This window comes from Carcharodon carcharias, chromosome 11 (genome assembly GCF_017639515.1).
Source record: "Carcharodon carcharias isolate sCarCar2 chromosome 11, sCarCar2.pri, whole genome shotgun sequence".
NCBI classification, from domain to species: domain Eukaryota; kingdom Metazoa; phylum Chordata; class Chondrichthyes; order Lamniformes; family Lamnidae; genus Carcharodon; species Carcharodon carcharias.
Genome location: NC_054477.1, coordinates 75505811 through 75520948, shown reverse-complemented (window position 1 = coordinate 75520948; position 15138 = coordinate 75505811).

Sequence of the window (15138 nt, the reverse complement as noted above, 5' to 3'; positions counted from 1 at the left end):
CTTCATTGTCACTATTCATAGCTCTGGACCACAACATGCATGTAAAAATGCATGTTGTCACAGCACCTCAGACTCCCTGAGTGAATTATAACCCATTAGTGCATAGTCCAGGCTGCCATTCATAAGGCAGTACAAAGAAAATGCTGTCATCCTCCAGGTGCAATGTAAAATCAAACTCCACCTGCTGGTTCAGAGGGATATTGAAGTTTCTACAAAGGAAACAAAATATCTACAAAAGAGATTGCTAACTAAAATTGGGGTACATCAAATTGAAATAGTCATATAACATAAATAAGAAACTGCATGGGAAGCAGGAAGCAGGAGAGTGGTGATAAAAGGGTCATTATCTGAATGGTTGTCTGTGACAGGTGATGCTCCCTAGAGAATAGCTTTGTGTCCCTAAGCAAGCCATTTGGTGTGCATCAGACATAAACAATGTTTAAATTTGCCAGGCAGTGGAAAACAAACATAAAATGTGCACACCAATGTTAAGGTTATTTCGGCCATCTTTTAATCATTATTATTTTTATTCTTATTATTATTCCTGCTGGCTTTTGTGGTAATCATGGGATTTTCTCTATTGACATGTTTGGAAGAGGACAAGTAACTAAGGGATACCAGGCAGTTTAAAGTGTAGAAGAGGTGCTCACCCACACTACCTGCTCTGCCACAAATGCAGACAGAGCTGAAGGTGCCTCAAGTTGGTATACAACTAGTGCATGCAGAGGCTCCTATTCCCAAAGGGCAACAGACATAAAGGCACCAATGATATATGTAAATGCCTGACTAACCATAATGTTGGATCTTTCCTCAGGAGCACCTAACTCAATATATAAAAGTAAAATTAGTGAGTAGCAATGCATGGGTCAATCAAGGAGAGACAACATAGATTTATTAAAGGGAAGTCACATTTGATGAATTTAATATAATTTTTTGAAGAAGTAGCCAACTGGATGGATAAAGAGAATGCAGTAAAAGATGTGCATGTGGATTTTTAGAAAGCATTCAACAAAATTTAAGGAGTTATGTAGCAACATGGATATGCGATTGAATGCATATGTGGTCAGCAGCTCATCTCAGGCTCATGTAGGATGCCACAAATGCAAATGGTCTGGTTAATCCTGAGACAGGTACTAGGAAGAGGGATGGAATCAGGAATCAGGACCGAAGACAATGGCTTTGGTTTTCCCAATCTTTAGTTGAAGAAAATTTCTGCTCACCGAGAACTAGATGTTAAATAAGCAGCATGAGAAAATCAGGGACAGTGGTGAGGTTGAGAGACCTGGTGGTGAGATACAGCTGGGTGCTGTCAGTGCACATGTAGAACCTGACATTGGGCAGCATGTAGGTGAAAAATAGGAAAGAGCCAAAGATAGATCCTTAGGGGACTCCAGAACTAACGGTGGGGGAGCAGGAAGAGAAGTCATTACAGGTGATTCTCTGGCTACATTACAATAAGATAGGAATAGAATCAGATGAGGGCAGCTCCAGTCAGCTGGATGTTAGAGAGGCATAGGAGGAAGATTATGTAGCCAACCATGTCAAATGCTGCAGACAAGTCAAGAAGGATGAGATGGGATAGTTTACCATGGTCACTGACACATAGGATATCATTTGTGTCTTAAAAAGGGCCATTTAAATGATGTGGCAGGAGCAGAAACATGATTGAAGAGCTTCAATCATGCAGTTGTTAGAAAGATAGGCATGGATTTGGGAGGCAACAACACACTCAAGAGGGAAAAAGGAGATTGGAGATGGGACAGCGGTTTGTAAGGATAGAGAGGTCATGTGTCTTTTTTTTGATGCAGGTGATAATGGCAACTTTGAAGGAAGAGACAGTACATGAGGAGAGAGAACCATTAGCAATATCAACCGACAGTGTGGCAAAGAAGGAAAATTTAGTGGTCAGCAGTTTGGTGGGAATTGTTCCAAGTAGTGGATGAAATGGCTTCCGCTGTCAAGCCTTTATGCATGAAGGATGACATCAGAGATCACATGACAATGGCAAGCCTATGGCAAGTCACATTGCAAAAAGGCACTTCTCCAAACATCCCCCTTTTCATAAAAAGAAAACAAACAACCTGCATACATTATCATGTGCAGTTGCAATCAGGCAGGATCTACACTGAAAATCTTTATGATGTACAGAAAACTGTTTATTCTAGTCTGACCAATTTCATCCGCTCCTACACACACATCGCACACATAGGGCTGAATTTTCCCCCCGTCGGGAGGCAAGTTGATGGGCTGGCGCGTGTGGGTGTGCTTCTGTCAGCACCCAATCGGAGGCACGGCACCATTTTACGTGGGTGGGCCAATTAAGGCCCTCCCCAGCATGACGTCCGCAGGGAAGCGCTATGTGCTCCCTTTGCGGGCAAGGGGTGATTCCTCAAATCAAGAGTGCACTCTTTCACGCATGCACACGAAAGAGCACACTCATCTCCCTGAGGCTAAGTGCAGCCTCAGGGAGACCGGCTCTACATGCAAAAATATTAAAAATAGAAAAAAAAATTCCCTTACATGTCCCCTCATGACAATGTCATAATTTCCAACAAAACTTTATTAACATTTTTAAAACCCGACATGAAACTTCATCCTGCCTGTGGATGAGGTTTCATATTTTTTCTACTTCGTGCCAGGGCACCTGGCCTGCCTGCCAACCTTAAGGTTGGATGGGCAGGTCCACTAATTACTTTAATTGATCTGTCAATGGCCTCAATTGGCTGATTTTGCTGCGCCCTTGCCTTCCTGAAAATTTAAATGGGGTGGGGTGATGTTGGGAGTTCCACCCAACATCATCCCGTGTCATTTTACATATTGGCGAGTGGGGTCCCCACTCCCCGCTCGCCGACAGTAAAACCTGCCCATAATGTTTAAGGTGTTCACGTCTTCTAATGGTACATGTATGTTTTGTTATTTGCTGTTTGACTGGTGTTTGCTCGTTCCTGGAGTGATGATGTCTCCCTGGGGAATAGTTGCCTTGGCAAGTGTTGCTGCTGTGGTAATTGTTGCGGTTGATCTGTTGCCTTTGTTGGGGAATGGTTGAAGTCTGGGACTGATGGTCATTCAGTTCCTTATACAGTTGGTGAACTCACATCTTCCTCACCAGCTGTCTGCTGTGAAGGATTAGTTTCTCCAGTCTGTGGTTACGACAGTATATCTGGTTGTTCATTTTCACTGTGTACGATCAAGGTGACAACAGGTCCCAAGTTGCCAAGTGGACTCACTTTTGTTGAGAGCTTTGAGTGTGAGCCTGACTGGCTCTCATTTCCCAGCACTGGCAATGATTTGGCAGCTTTATCAAAGTGAAATTTGGTTTTCTGTCATTTCATTTTGATTTTTGTCACTCACTCCTGTTACTACTTCTGGCTTCAGAAGTGTTTTAACTATTGGAAGAGTAGTTTGGGTGCAGCATAACATTAGTCATTGAACTGGACTGCTTTCCTTGCCTTCGGTAGGTGTGTTTCTCCACTCCAGGATTGCTTTGTACACATCTGTGCTGGAGCTACTTGATCTTTTCATGATCCCTTTGGCAATTTCCACTGCTGCCTCATTTGACCTTTCCACTTGACTGAGGATAGTATGGAGATGATGTGAGTGATGAATTTCGCAATCATTTACAGAAGCACCTGAATTCTTCACTCATGAACTGACGACCATTGATGCTCATCATAATGTCAGGAATGCCATAATGACTGAAGCGTGCTTTCAGGTGTTCTACAATCTCACTGGTGGTCATTGATGTCAGCTTGTCTAACTCCCAGTAGTCTTAATAGCAGTCAACAGTGACAAGATAGTCAGTTCCAAAGAGAGTGAAGAGGTCTGCTTCAAGCTTCATCCATGGTCTGTCTGAGCCGTGAGCAGCTCTTTAGCTTGCTTAGCTTGATGTTCATTACAAGCACTGCACTGGCTGGTATGGTCCTTGATCTCATTGCTCATGTTTGGCCGCGAGAGCACTTCTCTTGCCTGCCTCGGACTAGACTCAATTCCTTGATGCCTTGTGCTTCAGCATCTCTTTCCTCATCTTCTTAGGGGTGATGATTCTAGTTCCTTTTTATAAGATGCCAGCTTGGGCAATCACTTTATCCCTGTATGCCCAATACTGTTATAGCAATAGGTGTATCCTTGATGGTTTCAGGCCATCCTTTCATCACTGTTTCCTGCAGTACTTGGAGAGTTGCATCTCTTGGATAGTTTGTTTGATCTGAGCAAGACACTTGTCTGTCAGATTTCATGTCTCTGCTGAGTTGATGACTTCCAGAGCATATTGTGCTATTGCTTCTTGTTTAATCTGGAAGATTTCATGCTCTGTATGAGCATCATTAACTTCCTTCAAAGGGAGTGCAGCCCTTGACAGCATGTCAGCGATGTACATCTACTTCCCCAGCTTGTACTTCACTTCCAAATTATATCACTGCAAACAAAGTAACATCTTTTGCAGATGATTTGGAGCAGATATAAATGGTTTGAGAAAGATGCTTTGAGATGGCAGATTTGAAAATAAGTTGGAGATTTTTCCAGTCTCAATGGCAAAACTATGAAATTATCAGAGTTAAACAAGAAACCTGAACAAGTAAGAATAGCAACTTTGTTATCAGTGATGGGGAAAGAGTGCTATGAACTATATTGCACTCTAGATCTCACCGAAGAGCAGAAAAGCCAGTCTTGTGGAGGTTTAGAGGCCTTAAAGACCCACTTTGAGCCCTCTCCTAATGTTATTTATGAATGATATGTGCTCAACACCAGAGATTTAAGGAAAATAGGAGGTCAGTGAACTCAGAGGAGAGAGTTTAATGAGTTGAGTTGTAGTTCTAAGTCACCAAGGACGAGAAGTCACAAGGTGCAGAGTCTCAGGGAGGAAAACAGTGAAGATATCTGTGAGAAACTTGGCTTGGTGCTTGAATGGGTGTTGGAGAATGAAATTTGAAAGAGGAGGCAAGGGGAGTGGAACAAGGTGATATGCCCAAATGAGGAAAAGGTGTCAGTTGGGTAGGGGACTGACCAGGTGTGACTTGATGATATGGGTCACAACAACACTGCGGAGATCTGGGCAAGAGTTGGAAGAGATGGCCATTAGGGAGGCTTCATTTAGGGGGAAGTTGTCATTTTTAAAATTAATTCTTGGGATATGAATATTGCTGGCAAGGCTGCATTTATTGCCTATCCCTAATTGCCATGGAGAAGGTGGTGGTGAATTGCCTTCTTGAACTGCTGTATTCTATGTGGTGTAGGTACTCCCATAGTACATACGAACATATGAATTAGGAGCAGGAGTAGGCCACTCGGCCCCTTGAGCCTGCCAGTCAATAAGATCATGCCTGATCTGTCTGTAGCAGTTTGATACAATGGAGTGCCTTGCTAGCTCATTTTAGTGGGCAATTAAGAGACAACCATATAGTTGTGGGTCTGGAGTCACATATAAGCCAGACCAAGTAAAGATGGCAGACTTCCTTCGCTGAAAGATATTAGTGAACCAGAAAGGATTTTATGGGAATCTTGTGGTTTCATGATCATTATTAATGAGACTAGTATTTTATTCCAGATTTAATAATTAATTTAATTTAAATTTCCCATCTAGCCATGGTGGGATTGAACTCATATCTCTGGAGCATTAGTCCAAGCCTCTGGATTGCTAATCTAGTAATATTACCACTATGTTACTGCCCCTATCAGCCAAGTCCATCAAGGCAATGATGTCGATACAATCATCCACAATAAGCTTGTGGATGGCAAGAGCCTCTGGAGGGAGATGTGAAGAGGGATGATGATAGCTGAGGGATCAACACTGGGAGAGCTGAGTGGGATGGAATGCAGATAATCAAGATTATCCACATTGGGCAAGTTGATCAGAAAGAGTAAGATGTGGCAATTGGGCTTGCCGCTTATGAGGAAGTAGTGCCTTGATGAGCCTTAGAATGATGCCAACAGAGGCACGAGGCAAGATGTAAACTTACGGAAGAGGAGTAAGCCTGGGACGGTGCAGAAGGGTAAGAAGGTCTCAATGTTCTGAATGATTGCAGTAGGGATTTGGGGCTGTGTACTCAAGAGGCATGATGACAAGAGAGAGGAGTGCAGGAGAAATAAGCCTAGGAAGAGTGAAGGAAAAAGAGGAAACTGAATTGATGAACTCAGGTCCAGAACGGAAACCAAAACCCATATGCAATTTTAATCACTCTAACATTGGGAACCATGCCTTAAGCTGCCTAGGCCCTGAGCTCTGGATTTCCCTCCTTAAATCTCTCTACCTGTTCTTTAAGAGGCTCCTTAAAACCTACCATTTTGAGCAAGATTTTGTTCACCTATCCTAATAGATCCTTACAAAAGCAAATACTGCGGATGTTGGAAATCTGAAATCAAAGGTCATTAACCTGAAAAGTCATCAAACTGAAACATTAACTCTGTTCCTCTCTGCACTAACACTTCATGATCTGTTGAGATTTTCCAGCATTTTCTGCCTTTATTTCTAACAACTCCATGTTTGGTTTGGTGTTGAATTTTGTTTGATAATGCTCCTGTGAAGTACCTTGGGACATTTCACTACATTAAAGGTGCTTTATAAATGTAAGTTGCTGTTATTGTTGACATCAGAGGTCCTGAATCTTAGTGTGTACAGGATGAGCACATTTGCAGGTGGCTTCTGGATGCTTGTATTTGAGCAGAAGTTTCAGAGCTAGAGAGGAAAATAGTGATACTGTCACATACGCCAGAATGGTTGTAGGAATCCAGGCACATCAAGTTTGTGAAGAAAGGATGACCATCCATTGAGGTAGGGAGAGTAGTCAGGAGACAATGTGGGATACCCTGCGAAAGGTGAATTGACTTATAAATAGAATACAGGCAGCTATGACAATATTCATATGAACATGCATACATATGAACAAATGAAATATGAGCCAGAGTAGGCCATTCAATCCCACAAGCCTGCTTCACCATTCTATAAGATCGTGGCTGATCTGATTGTAAACTCAACTCTACAGTCCCACCTACCCCGATAACCTTTCACCCCCTTGCTTATGAAGAATCTATCTACCTTTGCCTTAAAAATAGTTAAAGCCTCTGCTTCCACTGCCTTTTGAGGAAGAGAGTTCCCCTCTCTGAGAAACAATTTCTCCTTATGAAGATGGGCGACCCCTTATTTTTAAATAGTGACCCCTAGTTCTAGATTCTCCCACAAAGGGAAACATCCTTTCCACATCCACCCTGTCAAGACCCTTCAGGATCTTATATGTTTCAATCAAGTTGCCTTTAACTCTTCTAAACTCCAGCGGGTACAAGTTTAGCCTGTCCAACCTTTCCTCACAAGACAATCTGCCCATTCCAGGTATTAGGCTAGTAAACCTTCTCTGAACTGCTTCCAATGCATTTGCATCCTTCCTTAAATAAGGAGACCAAAACTGCATACAGTATTCGAGATGTCATCTCACCAATGCCCTGTATAACTGAAGCATTATCTCCCTACTTTTGTATTCAATTCCCCTCTCAATAAACAATAACATTCTATTAGTTTAAAGGCAAAATACTGCGGATGCTGGATAGAAGGCCAGTGATAGGTGGAGGCAAAGGAGAGATTGCAAAAGACGTCATAAACAAAAGGTTGAAGGGGTGTTGATGGTGGTGATACTGGCTAAAGGAGGTGCTAATGGTGACATTAAGAGTAGAAAGCAGAATGAGCAAGTGACAGATGGCCATAGTGGGGGGTGGGTTGGGGGGAAGGGGACAGTGTGGGAAAAAAGTTCAAAATAACCTATTCAGCTTCACCTGTCCCACCCCCTCCTTAAACCGTATATATTTCACCATATTTTTACTTCTCTTTCATTCTGAAGAGGAGTCATACGGACTCGAAACGTTAACTCTGTCTTTCTCTCCACAGATGCTGTCAAGAATTTTTCCAGCACTTTTTGTTTTTGTTACATTCTATTAGCTTTCCTAATTACTTGCTGTCCTTGCATTCTAACCTTCTGTGATTCATGCTTTAGGAAACCAGATCCCTCTGCATTTCAGAGCTCTCCAATCTCTCACCATTTAGATAATGTGCTTCTTTTTTTATTCTATTGTCCAAAATGGACAATTTCATATTTTCCCGCATTATGCTTCATTTGCAAGATCTTTGCCCACTCACTTAACCTATCTATATTCTTTTGTAGCCTTATTATATCCTCTTCACAACTTACTTTCCTACCTATCTTTGTGTCATCAGCAAACTTAGCAACCATATCTTCGGTCCCTTCATCCAAGTCATTTATATAAATCATAAAACGTTGAGGCCCCACCACTGATCCATGTGATACACGACTCATTTCTTCTTGCCAACCAAAAATGACTCATTTATGCCAACTCTCAGTTTCCTGTTAGCTAGCCAATCTTCTAACCATGCCAATATGTTACCCCCTATATCATGAGCTTTACTTTCCACAATAACCTTTGATGTGGCACCTTATCAAATGCCTTCTAGAAATCTAAGTACAGTACATTCACTGGCTCCCCTTTATCCACAGCACATGCTACTTCTTCAAAGAACTCAAATAAATTGGTTAAACATGATTTCCCTTTCACAAAACCATGTTGACTCTGCCTGATTACCTTGAATTTTTCCAAGTGCCCTGCTATAACGTCTTTAAGAATGGCTTCTAACATTTTCCTTATGACAAATGTTAAGCTAATTGGCCCGTGGTTTCCTGCTTCCTATCTCCCTCCCATTCAGAAAGTAAAAATGGATAAAATTATAAATAATAACAGGACTTCAGAAACACATAAGGGATTTATCAAGACGATATTAGGAACGGGAAACTAGGGGCAGAATTTTCAAGAATGGAGGATGGCTGGTACATAAATTTGTGCAGCGGCTGGCATGCTGGTTTGCTGCACCATCTTGCCTCTGGGCCATATTCCCAAAGGTGGGATCAGGGATGGAAGGGATACTTGCCTGCAAGCAATGGGTAGTCAACTGAGGTATCATTATGGCTAATTAAGGTTATATATAAATGCCAACTGGAATTTTCCACATTGTTACCCCAGATGGTGGCCCGAAAGCTGTGGCCATTTTTCACTGTAATATTTTAAAAGTTGTTGAGAGGGAAATTCATTCCATGGCTGGGGGGGCGGTGGGGGGCCTCCTTTCCCCACCGTCCTTAATTGAATGGCAAGCCCACCCTTTGGCCACTATATGGCCTATCGGAAAATCTCTGCCAGGTGACTTCTGCACGGTGCTGGGTGGGAGTCCTAATCCAAAAGGCAGAATTCTGTCTTGGGTCTCTTTCCATTAGAGTAAAGAAGGTTAAGAGCAGATCTCATAAGGAGTGTTAAAAGTTATGAGGGGTTTTGATAATATAAATCAAAGAAAACTATTTTCACCAGTCACTGAGTCAGTAACAAGAGAACATAAATTGATGATCACCATCGAAAAGGAGAGGTTAAGCGAATTATTTATAAGCAGGGGATTTTTAAGACATGAAATCAAAAACAGTAGTCAAGCAAACACCATAATAGCTTTCAAAAGGGAAGTAGATAAGTACACGTAAAAATAAATCTTAAAATGATACAGGGAAGGAACTGAGTGGATAGTGGGACTAAGTGCATAGCTCTTTTACAGAGAGCATAGATATGATGGGCTTAGTGGCCTTTGATTGTTTTTGGTGCAGTGTGGTCTGCCCATCTACATATCATAACACCTCCGCATCTTTAGCATCTGATTTAATTCTCAGTGAATGTTTCAGGAGCAATTTTTCTGTCACGGCCAGATCCACAACAAGATATACGGGTCAAATACAAACAACTGGAGACTGAGATGCAGGTGTCCTTCTTCTTTCTCTACTGCCTGATGCTTCAGAAATAGAATCATGTGGCACATTAGGCAGTGGAGAACCAAGCCCTTGATGTTGAAAGTTGGTAAGTTTCAACCATTTTTTAGAAGTTAGCTTGTTTATTAAAAGCACTTAAACAAAAACAAACTACTGCAGATATTGGAAATTTTGAATAAAAACAGAAAATGCTGGAAATACTCAGCAGGTCAGGCTGGATTTGTTTAACCTCTTGGTTCTTTTCCTTGAGCCTTATTGGCCCAGTACTTCCAGTCTCCGAATGGTCATATCTCAGAGGTACCCAAAAAGATGTGCTAGGGTCCCCTTGGAAGTCCCAACACAAGGACTCGGTGGGAATTCAACTTCCAGTGGGCAATTCCGCTGCATCTGAAACCCACTAACACTTAACAGAATGGTTACCTAGGAAATGTTAAAAGAATTAAAAGGGAAGTAGATAAATACAGTTCTAACTCCTGGATAACTATACTGCTGACACCATCCCTCCCAACAACACCACTCGATGACTTCCCAACTACCCCCCACCCCCTGACGATCTTGACTACCACCCTAACTCCTCTGACTAGCCCCCACCAACCACCACCCCATCTCACAACCACCCGCCTACCCTCCTGATACCCCTGACTAGTCCCCCAACCACCCGACTACCCCTGAACCCTATCCCGACCACTCAACTACCTCCCTAACCCCCAACCCACCCAACCCCTTCACCCACTCACCTCCCACCCTACCTCCCTCACCCACACATTTGCCACCCTACGCCCTCAACTACCCACCTGCCACCCTGTCCCCTCATCCACTTACCTTCCACCCTAACCCCTCATCCACTTACCTGTCACACTACGCACTCACCCACCCTATGCCCTGACTCATCTGCCCGCTGCCCTTTCCACCCACCCACCTGCCACCCTATCTCCTCAACCATCCACCTACCACCCTATCTCTTCATCCACTTACCTTCTCTCCGTAGCTTCTCAAAGTGGGCTTTGGGATATTTAAACTTACTGGAACACAGCATCTGGTGCTGTAAAAAGGGGGCATGGCTTGGCTTCCCTTAATGATTCTGCACTACGAAGGAGGCCTCAATGCTCCACATTTGGTATTGGGCAGGAAGATCGCAGGGAGTGTTGGTGGGTGTCGGAAATGCTGTTGGGGAGACTGGGGCTGGGATGAGATCGAGGGAGATGGGAAATTTCGGGACCAGTGGTGATTATGGTAAGTGCTCACCTTTTTTTAAACGTACATGGTGTTTTGAGTCAGTTTTCCTGGAGTTAACTAACACAGCCACTGGCTATCTCAACATAAAGTTGCAGCAGGAACTAGAAGCAGGCATTGGGTTCTTTATCTGCATATGCAAATTCCCTAACAGCTGCTTCAGATGTGTATGAAGAACACGTCTTTGTCCTTTACCAATGTGCCATCCTGCACACTTCATGTCAATCCTCATGTGGCCCCTAAAAGATGGAGTCTACACTGTCCAATTAGCTCTTAGGATGTCTAGGTGTTTGCAGTTTCGTCCATCTGAATCCATCATTTTCTTTGCTCATTCATAGTTAGCCTTCACCTCATTGGCACATTTGTGAAACTAACAAGGATTAATTTATCAACTTGTACTGTGCATAAGCTTAGTGATGATAAGTCTTAATTTGTATGTATTATTGGGATGGTTCATGAATTTGGGATGTGTTGTCAAGAAAGCCTTAAAATTGGCATCTCTTTAAGTGCCTTTTTAAAATTCTTTCATGGGGTGTGGGCATAATCCTATTGAATGTCAAGGGGCAATGGTTAGATTCTCTCTTATTGGAGATGGTCATTGCCTGGCACTTGTGTGGCACGAATGTTACTTGCCACTTGTCAGCCCAAGCCTGGATATTGTCCGGGTCTTTGTGGAGATTTGGACTCTATACTAAAGCCCAAAGTAAGAAAATACTTGTCGCGGAATAACTATTGGCAAAAAGGACAATCACTAATTTAGAATGGAAACTGACAAGGTTTATTGGACAATAAAGATTGATACTTAACATTTCATAAGTCGAGGCATTGAATGATACACAAGTTCAACGCATGTCGGTCTGTCTTTCCTGTGGATTCTGGGACATCTGGGGTCTTCTCTTCTTGGTTCCTTGAATCTGGTCTCTTGACTCACTATGTCCTTGAGATTTTAGCTTTGCCAACTACTACTTCTCCTAAACTAGACTTAAACTGACTGAGCAATTCCTCAGCAGCTAAGTGGCTATTTGTTCTCTAGTCACACTCTCTTAAGGCATTTACTTTAGCCTTGGACTGCAGCAGTGGAAATTAGCTATTATATTGAATTATGTCAGCATTCTAGTCTTCATTTTTCTTACATGGCCAATTTGCTCTCTTCCCCCTTGTATCCTGGAAGTGATCACTCATTTCTAGGATACAGTTCCACAGCATGGAACTTCAGCATGATGCCACCACCAAACACATCTTCCCTTCACCCCGCCCCGGCGGCATACCATAGGGATCATTCCCTCCGGGACACCCTGGTCCACTCCTCCATCACCTCCTACTCCTCAACCCCCACCTATGGCACCTCCCCATGCCCACGCAAAAGATGCAACACCTGCCACTTCACTTCCTCTCTCCTCACCATCCAAGGGCCCAAACACTCCTTTCAAGTGAAGCAGCATTTCACTTGCATTTCCCCCAACTTAGTCTACTGCATTCGTTGCCCCCAGTGCGGTCTCCTTTACATTGGAGAGACCAAACATAAACTGGGCGACCGCTTTGCAGAACACCTGCGGTCTGTCCGCAAGAAAGACCCAAACCTCCCTGTCGCTTGCCATTTTAACACTCCACCCTGCTCTCTTGCCCACTTGTCTGTCCTTGGCTTGCTGCATTGTTCCAGTGAAGCCCAACGCAAACTGGAGGAACAGCACCTCATCTTCCGACTCGGCACCTTACAGCCTTCCGGACTGAATATTGAATTCAACAACTTTAGATCTTGAACTCCCTCCTCCATCCCCACCCCTTTTCCGTTTCTTCTCCCTTCCTTTTGTTTTTTCCAATAATTTATATAGATTTTTCTTTTCCCACCTATTTCCATTATTTTTAAATCTTGTATGCCCTGCTACTCTTTCCACCCCATCCCCACTAGAGCTGTACCTTGAGTGCCCTGCCATCCATTCTTAATTAGCACATTCGTTTAGATAATATCACCACCTTCAACACTTCTTTGTTCCTTTGTCTGTGACATCTTTTGATTATCTGCTCCTATCACTGCTTGCTTGTCCCTACAACCACACCCCTCCCCACTTCTCTCCCACCCCCACACCGCACCCCCCCCCCCCCCACCACCCCCCCCCCCCCCCCAACCACCCCCACCCCCCCCCCCCCCCCCCCCCCCCCCCCCCCCCCCCCCCCCCCACCTTAAGCCAGCTTATATTTCACCCCTTTCCTAATGTTCAATCAGTTCTGTTTTAGGGTCATGAGGACTTGAAACCTCAACTCTTTTCTTCTCCACCGATGCTGCCAGACCTGCTGAGTTTTTCCAGGTAATTCTGTTTTTGTTTTACAGTTCCACAGCTATTGATTACCATCCGATATGCCACCCATTTGTCATTATTCACTTGAGCCTCAATAGTGAGTCTTGGTTGACTTTTTATTGACAGGAAAGAGCTAAAACTAATCTTGTTCTCACTTCATCTACTCACATGCACTTCCACCTGGGGTACTGGATAATGGCGTGGAGCAGGGAAGCTGATTTCTAAGGTCAATTGTGCCAACTCATCATTGCCTGAGTTGAGATCAGGTAACCCTGTACAAATTCATAGACAATCCTAGTCTGTACAGTTCAGTTACTCACTGAATAAACTAACAAAGATGTCAGTGCGTGTAATCCATGAGTAACTGACACCAACAGTCAGTTCCTTACTGATGGTTCAATACTCCAATGGTCATCTCTAACAGTGTTAAATTTGCCAGAGTATATCTGCCTCAGCTTTCAAATATCTTTTGCAAAATTAATGATGAAGCTGATATCTTATGGTAAATTAACCCATCCCACACTCGATCTTGTGCTCAAAGGCTGTACTTGTCAAAGAATCAATGCTACAACATTGCTTCCCATATCTGATCATACTCCCTATGAGTGAAACCCCTCACTGGGAGTACAGGACTGGTGTACTTGGCTGTCTGCACATTATTATGTACATGAATTGATCATTGTAACATCACCAACTTTTAAAGCCAGCTCGTTGCTTTATTCTCTTTGTAGTGTTACTAACCTGATATAGTAGATTTAAGTTAAACATCTCCCTGGCCCTGATGGTAAAGTTGCATCATGTAAATTGCTGTACAGCTGTTAGGTTTCCATTTTTATTGGTTTTATTCTTTCTATTGGCTATTTTCTTGCCATTTAAAATATCTGTGTTTGTGTAATGCAAATTTGGCATGGATTCAATCCCACAGAAACGACTACTGAGATGAATCACTTCCATTTTATATTCAATCAGGAACTCATTTGCTTCCCTTTTTTTCACTGGCAAAAAAGTTTTTTCATATAATTACTCAATCAACCACTATTTTTGCACTCAGAGGCAAGGTCAAATGAATGCACCACTTCTCTGTGAGTTCCTTTGTCATATTATCTTCTGTAGCCTCTCTTTAGTTATTGTAAGAGAGATGTTGTTGACATTTTAAATCAGCTGCAATATCTCCAAGGGTAAATACTTCATGTCTCTTCACCCAGTGTACATATCAAAGAACTAGATAGTGAGGTCAGTGCACCTGATCACAGCATTCTCAATTTTTTGACCATTAAAACTGATGACCAGAAAATCAGGACTGCAGCAAATCAGGAGCACAGTGAGTTGGGAGTACTGATCTTTGTACCTTATTGTCCTGTCTGGACTCCAGTTGAGTGAGATTCTTTACTGTTAGTGGAGCCTTGTCATATTTACCCTCAGGTGCTATACTTGTTTTTGTCTTTAGTAATGCAGCAGCTAGTGGATGATGCTGCATGGCCTGAGGGAATTCAAAGTGCCAGGATACAACCTAGTAAAAGAAAATAGGTGAAAATCATTGCTATCTTGCAAAAAGTTGTTTCTTCTGGTTACCAAGATGAACAATATCAGGGACTACCATTCTTCAGAGTTAGTGTCTGTATCAAATACTCCCCAGTCACATATCGCATAAATTAAAAGCAGGGTAAAGCTCCACTGTGTCAGTCTGTTCTTGCCCCACTGAACTGATTTCTTCCTATCTCAACTCTATTTTTTCTTCCCTTGTCCAGTTTCTTCTTACCTTCATCCGACTCTTCAGATGCTATCACTTCAACAGTTTCCTGTTTTTTTGG